Here is a 13,469-nt window from a genome sequence, read left to right as displayed (position 1 = left end):
AACCAAACTCGAGTCATTAAACTCGGATGTAATATTAAATAATCAATCTTTAAAAAAAAGTTTTAGAAGATTTTCAAACATAGACTTGATCAAAGTGTAATCCTGAAATTATTAATGATTTCATAGCCAATATGAATCAACAACAACACAATATGAAAGCTGATTACCTTGTAGGAGCATTTAGAAAACAGTTCCACAACTATAAAGAGAATTTTCACCAAGGTGTCGTCTATAAATCACTTTCTCTAAACTACCACTTCATCTGAATCTGTCCCTCAGCTGCTGTATAAGGGTCTTCTGCCGGGGAACACAGATGATTTATACCCATTTACTCATATTTATCAGTGTTATTACTCGCAACAGAACAGAAACCGATCCTGCAGCATCTCTTATTCTCACACCAACATGTTAACATGTTCACAATTAGGAATTATTTTTATTAAAAACGCTTTTATCCTCCTGGTTACTCAGAGATATATTTGGCAGTGCTGACATGTTAGTGTTTACATGCTACAGTATTTATTGTGTTTAACATCTTATTTTTGTATGATCGCATGCTAACATTTGATAATTAGCCTTAAATGCAGTAATGACAGTATTTTTAGCTTTTGTATTTTCAGTATTTGACATTTTATTTGCATAAAAGCAGACAGAGCTGATCACTGTATACATCTTTAAAATCTGTCACTGCTCTAAATGTATGAAGATGAGTCCACTGTGTTCCTGGCTTGAAACACAAGCAGCAAATATTTTATTTTTCATAAGCAGAGCTTCCAGGTCTTACGCTTTTTCTTTTTCCTCTAATGTCTTCGAGGGAAATTGGAGTCAGGTCATCTGAAGTTCTGGTGCAGATGAGGGGGCTTAGGTGCAGCATCTCTTTTGTCAGAAAATTACACTGAAAGTGTGGAAGCCTCATGCTGTTCCTTTATCCAAAATGTCACTCAGACAAATGGCGACATACTGCACTGAATATGGAGCAATATTGTGGTTTCAAAACAGAAAACATTCAATACAGCATGGAGACGCCTCACAGAAAGAACATTACAGTAAGCACAACTGGCTCACTTTTGGTCAGCACCATCCTTAGTTTTTGTTTTCCACATGGATTTATGACCCAACATTCTCGTGCACATCATGTATTGTTAATTAGAAAAGAGGCTAAATAAGATGGTAACTGAAATACAGGCTCGTTGAACTGTACGCTGTTGTTTTCTCTGGAATACCCACCTATAGTTTTACTTCTTTAATTAACCTTCAAATATCACTCAGCGTGTGATTAAGGATTTTGAGCAGCTTCTCTTTAAATTACCCCGACACTCAGCTTGCATTTCATTGTCCTGTTCAGGCTCATGTATTGTGTGTGAATTTGAACTCACCTTAAATCACCTTGTAAAGCGTGTGAATATGAGTGTGAGTTGTCACATTGCATCAGAAAATACTGTGTACTGTAATCTAATCCCAAATTAGGTTTATGACTTCAAGCAAACAACCATATGAGATCAAAGCAGTGTAATTTTACACCTTAATGTGTGACTAAAGGGGTCCTTTAATTTTGAGGGGTCATGAAGCTAAACGGCTGGGAACCACTACTCGGCAGTAATATAAAAATGGTGTTAAAAGGTTGGCGATGCCTGGCTGTCAGTCTGATCCAGACCCAAATATCTCAACAGCTATTGAATAAATTGCCATGACATTTTGTACAGACATTATTGGCCTGGAGAGTAAGAAGCCCTCTGACTTTGGTGATGCCCTAACTTTTCATATAGCACCATAATGAGATTGAAATTTATGGTATGGAGCAGGCTGGAACATGCAATTTAGTGACACCCACAGAACACACACATCTCTTCTGACAGGTGTTTGACCTGCAGAGTGAACCCAACGTCTGTTTCTTCAGACTAATCAGAGCTGACACATATTTCCATTTTTAGCTCATCGGTTCATGCTGCGCTGGTTAATTGAGTTTGTTTTGCTCAGGTGGTTTTGTCTTCAGTGCCACTTTTCACCACTGTCCAATCACAACGGCATCAACTTCACCTAACCCTTTTAAATGTGACGCTGACCTCAGCTCGTGTGGCGGATGTGTACAGTGGAATAAAATATGTTGTACAAGTTGTAATAATAATACACGTACTAACAATAATAATGTGTGTTATCTAACTAATCAGTGAATAGTTTAACTTTGTGTTTAGTTGTCATCTTGAGACACTGCAGAGTTTTAATCGTTTCAACGTGAATATTATCTGTTAACTTATTCAAATATTGAATTCACACTGTAACTTTTATTGCTTTCCTGTTTTATTTCAAGCGCTGAGGCTGTAACTACATGTCTCCCACCCATAAGGATGACTCATTGGCTCCCATCTGAACAAGTCTTAAATATTTTTGATGAATAAAAGGATTAAAAGGATGTTTAAGGGTGTAAAAAGGAAATCATTGAGTGGAAAATTAGCCTTTGGAGCTTTTAACTAATTTGAAAGTCTCATAACATTAGTCAATACACTTATATTTAGTTATTAGTGGTTACAAGCTAATTAATAATGAAAGAAAAAGATGATCTTCACTCCTCATATCCTGCTGAGTTAAGACAAATCACACTTTCTTTAAAAACAAGTAGAGAAGCAGGAAGTTGTTAAATGGGAGTTTTTAAATGTGTGAATCTTCCAGGCAAAGGAATTAATGAATGCATCGATCAGCAGCCTTATGAACAACCCACAGATCTATTGAGGCTGTTTTCTAACAGTTCACTTATTGAACTTTAAATTCAGTTTCTCCTTCAGCAGGACTTTCACTGTATATTGTTGTTTTCCTTCATTAGCAGCAAACTTACACACTCTGTTATTGACATTTGGAAAATACATCGATTGTATTGAGTTTCATTGACTCCCTGGAGGTTTATCACAGACTTTATATGTGCAAACCCAGTCCTGATGTCTTGACTTAAGTCTTATTATCTTATCTTAGAATAAAAACTAGTCAAACGTGAACACACAATGTAAAAATATCACATTTATATTGTTGATCCCAGTCCTTCCCCTGAGTCAAATGTGAAGAAGAGGTTTAAAACCTGACAAATGATTTTCTTGTTCTAATTACTTTAAGATTAAATAGAGAAAAAGTTAAAAAAAAAGTTTTTAAAAAGTCTGAAAGAAACTTAGATTTTTTGTTTTTGACCTTAATCAAAAACAAAATGGCCGCCGGCTAACGGCAGGAGCAGACGACCTGAGGCTGTGGTATAGGTTTAAATATGTCTTATTACATTATGTACAGTTTATTAACTGTGTTCGGGATTATTCTGAAAGCAGAACATCAGGTAAGTGCTTTAAAAACCTTCTGGGTTTTTCAAATAAGTTGTTTGGCTAAGTTTAGGGAAACGCGCCTGTATGCTAACATTAGCTAACACGGAACTGCAGCTGTCCTGTGTCGCGGCTGTTTCGTGAAATGTTTTTTTCTTTTTAAAACTCACATTTAAACTCTTCCGATCTAATTTCTAAAAGTCAAACCCGAACCCAAACCTTAGCATTAGATAACCCAATGTTAATTTAGGCAAAAACCTGAGTTTAACCAATTTAAAGTGACTCCAAAACTGCGTAAAGCTAAAGGATCCTGAGTTTTGTTTTAGCTAACTGCTCTTTAGAAATAGAAATAGATAATAATAATAATAAATAATGTAGCTGCACACACTCATGCTCTCTGTCTGTATTTATGTCTCTGTATTTATGTCTCTGTATTTATGTCTCTGTGTGTATGTGTCTCTGTGTGTATGTGTCTCTGTGTGCGTCCTCCCGCCCCCTTCACACCGTCCCCTCTCCTCCGGAGCACCGAGGCGCACAGAGACGCGGACTCGGGCGCGCTGTAGCTCCGCGTTTCTCTCCCCGGTGCTTCGCTCTTCCTCCAGACGAGCGGCTCGTTGTCTCCCCGTTGCAGAGGTTCCTCTTCGTTCTTCCGCTTCCCTTCCCTCGGTTCCTCTAATGCCGCCGTTAAGGCGCAGGATACGGGGCGATTCGTGATCGACCAGGCAGCAGCTCGATGAACATGGCGTGTATCGGGGACGCAGACCCGTTCACCGCTGCGATACCTGCCACCAAAGTTGAACTCACGGTTTCTTGCAGGTGAGTACAGACTCCTGTTGTTTACCTGACGGCTGCTGCTGCTGTGACATATGTACCAGACACATTTATGTGTGAAAATGTTTGTTTCAATCTGATATGTGACACTTGACAGGAACGGTCAGTCACTACGATGGATGGATGTAAACGCACCACGAACTCCTTACGCTTTATTTTGCACTCATTGATTTTATCCTACAATGAACAAGGTTAAACGTAAATCTGTCTTTGTATCGCATTTGTGGAAGATGAATGGTGCCATAATGTCCAATCATAGAGAGCTGCTGCAAAATAGAGAAGGATTCTGTGCGTCTGTTGCCAGTAGTTTGCCTTTGGATGATCGCCAAATGGAGGTCAGAGTCTTTGCTGCACTGTCACATCTCCGACCTCTCAGCTACAGCTGCAGCATGAACAGCTGTGAGAGTGCAGGAAAGATGAAGCATGCATGAACAATGTTTGGCTGTGTTTTTACTACTGTATTGTACTGTACTCCTGTCTTTATTGTGGCACTGATAGTAAAGGAATGCACTGTAGATGGAGAAAGTGAGGGGGGTTGGAGGGATGGAGTAATTGCTGGTTGCTGCAACTAACTGATAAGACTCACAGCATACCCAGCAAATAGCTTATTTATGTAACTGAATGCATTTTATACATATTTATTCATTTAAACATGTCTGTGTATCTATAACAGTGTCTCTGAATCTATCTATTATCTAACAACAAGTTGATTAATTGATTAATTAACCTAAAGAACATTTATTAGCAGTTGATTTCTTAATTGTTTCAGTCAAATATGTCAATCATTCTCTACTTGCAGCTTCTTAAATGTGAAGATTAGCTTTTCTGTGTTTCATATGAAAGTGAATATCAAAATAAGATAATCTTGAAGTCATGGAAATGCTGATGGATATTTTCTTACTGTTTTCGGACATGTTATAGACATGTGACATTTCATAATGAAAGAATTCTGATTGCAACCTTTTATCTTAGCTTCCAGATATTGATCTTGCTCTAACCAACATAACATGTCTTAGGAAGGTGCTGATCCATTGCAAGCTTCCAGAACAATCTCAACATAAACTTCCAGCCTCAGTGTAGGACTTCTACTAGCAACAGTTATTACCAATTGATTTGCAGATTTGCTTTCTTTATTATGATTTATTGTTTGGCCAATGAAATGTCAGAAATGGAAGCACACTGTTAATCTTCAAATTGAGTCTTCATTGCTAAAACAAGAAATTGAATTTCCCATAAGACCAAGAAAAACAGCACATGCTTACATGGAGAGGATGGAATGGAGATTTTTTTAAACTGGCTACTACACTGAAGTAATTATCAGCTTTGTTGATCAATTTCTGTCAGTCAATTTAATTATTTAATTAACTCTACATCAGAACACTTTGGTATGTTTTCTCTTATCCAAAACATATTCTGTTTTTTGTGTTTTGGTTCAGATGTGGTGAAAATCAATCTTATAACATGACTTACATGTTTTCATTGGATTAGATTTGACAGATTTTTAACAGAAACACTTGAAACTTGATAGTTGAATAATTGGGTAATTGGGAGTAATTTCTTCAATCATTTCTTCTTATTTTGGCAGTGTGCTTTTTACTTCTATGATAGAAGTAAAAAGCACACTGATTGAAATCGATTGAAAGTTAATTCTTCCCAATGAACCGCCACTGCAAAGTCCATTGCTGTCTACTAATCCACCATTGCTGTTCTGAAGCTTTCAGAACAAATTGCTGTCTGCTTATGAGGATTATGATTGAATTTACGGCTATTTTAATTATAATATTGCCTCTAAAAGAATTACTAGTTATTCCCAAAATATCACTGATGATGACAGAAAGTAATATCAGATGATTAGCTCCCCATATTGTTGTAATTAATTATTAAGTTTAATTCACTTTCACAGAACACACCTTATTTGAGAAAACAATATCCTAGTCATAGCTTAATCATATCATAGCATAATCATAGCATAAATGTAAATAAAGTTGCTGTTTTAATCAGCTACAACTAGACAACTATCCCATCTCCAGAGCCCAGCGATTTGTCACTTGTGGGCTCAATGCTTTGTCATGATCAAGAACAAAAGCTTCACAAATGCATCCACACATACAAGAAGCACAACAACAGTAAACATAGTGAGCTAGCTGATTACTAATTACTTTCTCTGCCAGATCTTCCTTTGTCTTTTAGCTCATGTCAATGAGTAAAAGCCAGTCCAGGTTTTACTCTTGTCCAGTCTCTTGCATGAGCGGACACAGTATTTCTCTTTCTTGCTTCCTCTAGCATCGCCTTCTATGGTCTCTTTGCTCTCTCTGCCAAGTTGATCCATAGTACAAATACCACGCTAGCTTTTGGCTAGCTAGAAGAATATTATGATTTCCCCAAAGTTAACGTAGAGCAAGTTATCTGGGGATTCAGTGCCAGTGGAAGAAGTGCAGTTCGCCTTATTAGAAAGCAGTGAACCTTCAAAATGATTGTGAATCTGTTTTTTAATGTAAAAATTGTATATGTTGTTTCTTTAAACCAACTTTTGGTGTAATGTTCTTATTACTTTAGTGGAAAAAAAGTCTTGTAAAGCTGTTTTAAGACACATAATGAAGAGAACAAAGACTTCCAATTGCATTATGTTTTGTCTGACCTAAATTCAGCCAACTGATGCAGAAGACTGAGCTGCTGATGCTTTTTCATGTTGATCTAAGATAAAAGCCTGATAATGGTTCGACAGGAGAAGCCAGTCTCATAATGACCTTAATGATTCTGAGATCAGAGCCTTCGAAGTTGTTTCTTCTAGAATGAGGAAGCCACCATCTGGTCATAAATAATTGTTTTGAAATGATGGCATCATAAAAGAAATATTCTTCTGTTATCAGTTATGACTCGTCTATGCTTTGTTACACAATGTTTATATATATTACATATATATGTAAACATAATGTATAAGCTTCGAGCCACGTGATCAAGAAAAGGAATAAGAAAAAGAATAGATGGAGGTGCAGTGTAGCAACAAACTGTAGTCACATTAATATACGGTAATGGTGAAGGGTTTTTGAGACAAAGAGCCATAATGTGTTGTTTCTTTCTGTGTCTGTCAGCTCTGGGTAAGAAGCATAGCATTCTAGCAAGTTTAGAGAGCCTGGCTACAACTTATGACACTGAGCATTTGTAGTAACTGGGGTGTTGTTGTAATGATACTGAGAGGTGCTACATTTAGGAAGCAGGTAACTCAAACAAAGCAGCTTTCTCTAGTAGTCTAGTAGTAGTGAAGTAGAAAGTTTCCAAACAGAGATCTGATTTGTCCGCAGATTATCTCGCTGACATTTTTGTTTTGTTGTTTTGATGTAATTTCTACCAGTGTTAGTTTCGTTTTCAGTCTGACTTGGGACTGCTCTTGCTATCCGACACTGGGCACGTGTTGTTGTGTGCACAGGAGACTGTAAATGCAGTTGATGTCATGTGAAATTATCCTTTTTTTTACAGATGATTTGATATGGCACACCTTTATTAGACCGTACTAGTTTTATTATCCTGTACCTAATAAATTGGCAAATAAGTGTTTGTATCCCCACAGGTCATTTTGATTTGATGCCCCTACATGTTAAGGTACTTAATCTAAACATTTTGCTGCCAAATGCCAGAAATGGCTTTTAAAACCTGAATAAGACCATGTTTGTTCCCCCAGATGTTCCTGGGGGAAGTTTCTAGATAGTTTTATGTCAGTCTTCAGTGCTCTGAGCTGAACAAGCAACATCTGTAGCAATGGTTCACACCTAGGGGTTGACAGAATACATTGTGGTAGCTGTTTTGTATTCAACATTTGTGTGAAGTGACTCTTTATGATGCTGTATGCTTGTTAGTTGTATTATAGAGAATGCAGACCACATGATCTAGAAAGTAAGGTTTGAAAACCATTAATGTCCCATCAGCTTCTCTGATGAGAGTCTTTAAAGATTCATCATTCATGTTAGACATAAAAATCAGTCAGTAGTTATGAAGAGCATTACTTATCTGGTGCCAACAGTTGTGTAACGTTTTCAGGCTCTTTAAGGTGTGGAATTTAAAAGAAATGAGTGTTTACCCGCAGTGAGGCTCCTATTAAAGAAGCTTTCAGTTCACATTATGCAAAATGTCAAAGATTTGGAGCATCGCCTATAACTAGGATCTAAAAATCAAGATATCTTGGTTTGTGCTGGTTTGGCTTTTTTTGTTGTTGTTGTCTTTTGCTTTTTGTCACTCAACTTCATAAAAATCCAATGCAAAATTTCTTCATCTTCTTAAATAAGTATTTTTTCAGCAAAACATTGTAAACAATGAAAATACAATATTTAGATGTCTTATTTTGTCTAACCAATGTTCCAAAACCCAATTATATTAAATGTACCATTATGGAAGACTGTGAAAATTCTTCTTGAGTTTATCTAAATAGATTGCATTTACATTTTTTGTCAATTACATCATCAATTTATCAACTCATCTTTGTGGCTCTAATCTACATAGCTTTAATAACTAACCCTTACCCTAACGAGAGTTCCACATGAGTTCGTGGAAATGAAACATTTATACCAAATGCCAGTGTTCCTATATTTTCATCCATAAGATGAAGTGACCAGAATACTTTCCACTATCTGACAGACACAAATACCATCAAACAGTTTTTTTAGCTTCTTGAGCTGATGAGTGAGTCGAAACACTCAACAGCCTCACAAACACAGAATTTATCAGCCCTGAGCGGGTGGGTGGTGTGATTTTCCCACTTTGGAGTCTCTATGTGAAGGCAAAACTACTGAACCATTCAGCCTAGATAGATTCCATCCTTCAGTGAAAGCCCTCCTTCACTCAATAAATCCAAACCATCACTGGACTCATCATGTGTGTAGTCAAGCAGAAGAGGTGACAGATTGATTAGCTCAAGTCCGATGTTTTTGTGCGTCAGTGAGAAGAAAATCCCCTAGTCTGCTATAACACAATACACGACAACCCCACTGCTCCATCCTGATCACAAGTCCTTGATGTTAAACACATACGCACACACACAGATGGAGTATAGTTTTGTGCGTGGCTAGTAAATATTGGTAGGAGGTGTTAGGAGTGGCATGCCTTTAAAGCTGCTGAATCAAATGAACCCTGCAGATGCTTGGACCTCAGAGAATGTTTGTGCACAAAGATGGTGGTGTTAACATTGCTGTGGCTGTCCTCTGATCTGAGTGGTCCACAGCGGAGAGGTAGCTGTGACCTTTTTGGGCACAAAAAGTAGGAAGTATATCACGTTGAAGAATTGACATGTTGTGATGTGGCTGTATTGAAGCCGGACGCTGACCTGCTGTGAGGCCGGTCGATGTGTCACAGCCGATGTTGCACTTTGCACAACGAAGGTGAAGAAAGAGACGGAGAGACTTGTTAGAGCAGGGAAGAAATCCTGTGTGCATGTTTCTCATGTTTTAGTTCTGCACATTAGCAGCCAACATAGCTGCAGGAAATGTATTACTAGCAGACAGAAATTCAGTAAGTTTGCAACTAATGATTTGCACGGTCGAGTCATTTGTTGATTATTATTACAATGACAAACAGGAAGCCTTTCTACTGCGCTTTAGAAACTTGAACTGCAAATGTGCTATACATTTAAAATATATATGTGCCCTGCAAAAAATTGATTCAACCAGACACTGGAATGAATAAATTTCTTCTTCTTCTTGTCTAATTTTAATATCTGTAACAACAAAAGTTGATACAGCTACATTTGAAAACATACATATAGCAGCTTTAAATTTGGTTCTATCTGGTCTGATTTGCTAACATTTCACCTTTAATGCCTACTTCAATATTGAGCTTAAATCATAAATAATTTGAATCAAGTCAGAAAGACACCACATTTCTGCTTCCACTCTCACTGAAAACATTTGGCTCCACTATGTTTGCTATTGTAGCTTTTCCAAATGTTATTGTGCTTCACAGCAACGGTTCTCTTGAAAATGAAATCCACACAACACCTGATTTGTACTAGTGGTTGCTGCAGGGAGAACATAATGTATTGCAATATTTTATGCATGCATGGCTGCTGCTGTGTTCTGCTAACATTGTTAACCTTTCTTTATTTCTATGTACAAAATATAGCTGCTCAAGTATAAATTATATTTCTGAGAAAAATAAAACTCATGCTTGTCATTTTTTCTAGCCTGGCTAAATGGTAGCTATTGGGGCTTATTCACTCATTAAAGGATTTAAGAAAAGCTAAAATAAGCACTTTTGGACACTTTATCCCAGTGGAAAAATTAGGAAACTATCTTAGTTGTTTGCTAAGAGGGTATTCATTTACGAGTTACATTAACATTTAGTTTTTCCTTGCTACAGTTTAGAGGTTAAGTGAGCGTATAACAAAAGTATTTTTACTTCCTTTGGACGTAGGTGTGAGTACTACTCTAAATTAAGAGAATATGTTTTAAAACCTCTGTGCTGTTATCTTCTCTTGTATCACTGCTTCCTCTGCACTCTGTTCTTCTGTTTTTTTCTTACTTTTTGATGTTTTTTGTAAAATCACTGCACTTAGAATCTTGCCTTGACCTTCTGTGGAATGTAATGCAAGTAAAAGATTCTCACAAAATGAAATCATAATGAATTAATTTTAATTAAAATTTAATTAGGATTTAGTTGTTTTTTTTCACATCATCAGTTTGCTGCATGTGTTTTCTAATTTATGGACTTTAGACATGAGTCATAGTTAAATAGACATGAAACTACAACTATTTAAAAAACACTTTTCTTTTTATGTGGCAGAATAAATTCAAAGCACAGGCTTTTCAGATTTAGAGCAGCAAACCTTACTGTGCCTTTGTATGATTTGATAATAAAGTCTTCCTTGTGCTATTTGTTTATACAGTTTATTGCTTTCTCTCACAAGTCATTATCTTTTATCTTGTTTTTTCATATCTTATGTATGTTTACTGTATTTGTCTACTTGTGTATCTATTTTTTAAAGCATCTAACATCTAATTCATTTCTGCTTGATTCCTTTTTAATTAAAAATTGGATTTGTTAGCTAATAAGTAAAGCTAACAAGTTCAAGTTCAATCAATGTTGGTGGTACAATGTGAAATAAAATTCAGATAAAACATTGAGATAAAACATTCCAGTTGCCCTTCACTTCATTGTCTCTGTGTCGCTTCACCTTGCAACTTTGCTCCCTAAAGTGGTTCTTGGTCTTATCAGTCTGGCACCATTTAGGTAAAACAGAGCAAAGAGCTTAAAACCAACAGATCAAGTCGATTACAGGCGGTGGGTTAAAACCACAGGAGGCCCAGTGGGGGTCATACATTAATGACTTTTGATGGAGTAATTTGGCCTAATTTGGGTTGTAGTAGTAGCTACAACTGGTTAGATCACATCATGTTACTAACCACTTCACCTTTTCCACCAGATTAGAAGCCTCCTAGTATTTTACATCATGTTGGATGATAATAAAAACAAAAAATTAAGAAAACAATCAATCATTATTGTTACTTGCATATTTGACACTGTTGCAACTACACATAAACTTTTGTGGTAGTGACTCAAAAAATGTGACTAAAATGGGTGCGGTTTGGAGCCCTGGTTTAAGGTAAACCAGTTAAAGAAAATGATGTAGTGTTTATTGACAAGCTTTAGGTGACTTCTGCAAAATGTTATTAGTTTTAGCAGCATGGTGTCACAGTTTTCTTTGTGCAGTAAAAGTATCCAAGTTAGAAGTGGATGGAGCAGTACTGTTGTGCAAATTCAATTCAGCTTTGTCCAATAAGAGTTGGTTCCCTTGCTGTGTTGCAGAAAGCTTTTGTTCCAAAGTTACTTCATCAGCCGTTTGTCAGTTCATTTACAAGTACTACTGATGTCATCAGTTTATAAAGTTTATTATCAGCTGTACATTATTTACATACAAACAAGCAGAGAATCTGAGAAAATTGGTAAGACAGTGTCTTAGGTGTTTCGGAGGTGAATTGATTAGAACAGCTCGCCGTTTTCCTTCGACTCAATTGACCTTATTGATCTGATGTTATCCTCCCAGCATGGTAAGCTTGTGTTGTTTATTACTGTTCCTTTGTTCACAGAGGGGGGCTCTTTATTTGTTAGTTTGTAATTTATGGCTCCCCAGACAACTGCTAATGCACTAACAATAGGCAAACCCACATTGACTTCAAGGACTAAATGCCAAGATTGTGGACTTATGCAACAGGAGTGATCACCCACGCTGCATTCTGGATCTTTCCGATTTTAATAAACTAGGGTGAGGAGGTTATTTTCGCTAAGCAGCTTTTCTTGCTGCTTGTGCTTGTCGGGAGTCAAGGTTAATGTTTAGAGTCTATCTGGCAAACTTCATGCAGTCACATTTATCTTACACTTTCAATGAATTCATCTTACGTAGATGGTGAAAAATTAAATATAGATGTTTGTGTGAAAATACTGACTGGGGACTGTTGATATTGGATGTTTCTTTGGAGATTCCCCCACTCAGATCTTTTTATTGATTACCGCGGGGGGTCATCCACATTACTGTTTTAAAGATGACATCCAAAGTCCAACCACACAGGTGTTTTGTTTTTTGCTGCCTGATGAGAGTTCACCTCAAGACTGTGTAGAGACATGTGGAGAACCTGCTTAACTCCTCCCTCGCTGTCTTTAATTAATGGTATTGTACTTTTTATTATGGGACAGTAATTTGATAGATGTAACTGGTAACTGTAAAGGTAATGGTCCAATTCCAATTCATCACCAATAACCATTAGTTGTTTCTGTTTTGCTAATATATTTTTCCGGACATCTAAGCAGCCTTTGTGGGAACAGTAGGAAAAATGTAATACATAAATTATTAGCAGTAAAACTTTGAGTTTACTTTTAGTAAAAGAAATCAATCTCGCAACAACAATTGTATGGTCCTTGAAACTCTATCTCTGGATCACACTGGCACTTGAATTGTAATTCTCTTGTAAATTTCATCTCACTTGCTCTTGCAAATGGAAGAGCACTCACTGACATTCAGGTATTTAAAGCTCCATCTTCCATGTTTAGGTGGCTGTGATGTAACTGGTGGGATTTCAGATATGATTCTGGTGTCAAGAAGGGACTGCTCTCGTAAATGTTTGATGAACGACAAGGCACTCTGCTAAGGCCCAGACATTTCCTGGGTTGCCCGCGGTGGAGAGGGCTTTTTAGAGAGTCACCAGTTCTCAATCAGGTCCAGGTGGAAGCCCTCAGGTGCACATGAATCAGAGGGAGGTCACCATATCCATATAAGTGTGTGCTTTCTGCCTCCAAACACACACGTATACAGTTGCATGCTGTCATCCATACACTGCTTAGACTTTTTTTTCTATTTCTTCT

The 13,469-nt window shown here is 37.1% G+C and overlaps 1 pseudogene; it reads left to right on the top strand.

Annotated features, from left to right (window-relative positions):
• The first annotated feature begins 3,713 nt into the window (after positions 1 to 3,713).
• LOC113165506 overlaps positions 3,714 to 13,469 on the top strand; it is a 56,979-nt pseudogene continuing 47,223 nt past the window's right edge.

Source organism: Anabas testudineus, chromosome 6 (assembly GCF_900324465.2).
Source record: "Anabas testudineus chromosome 6, fAnaTes1.2, whole genome shotgun sequence".
NCBI lineage: Eukaryota > Metazoa > Chordata > Actinopteri > Anabantiformes > Anabantidae > Anabas > Anabas testudineus.
Note: the sequence above shows the minus strand (reverse complement) of the source record. Positions and strands in the feature narration are given on the sequence as shown.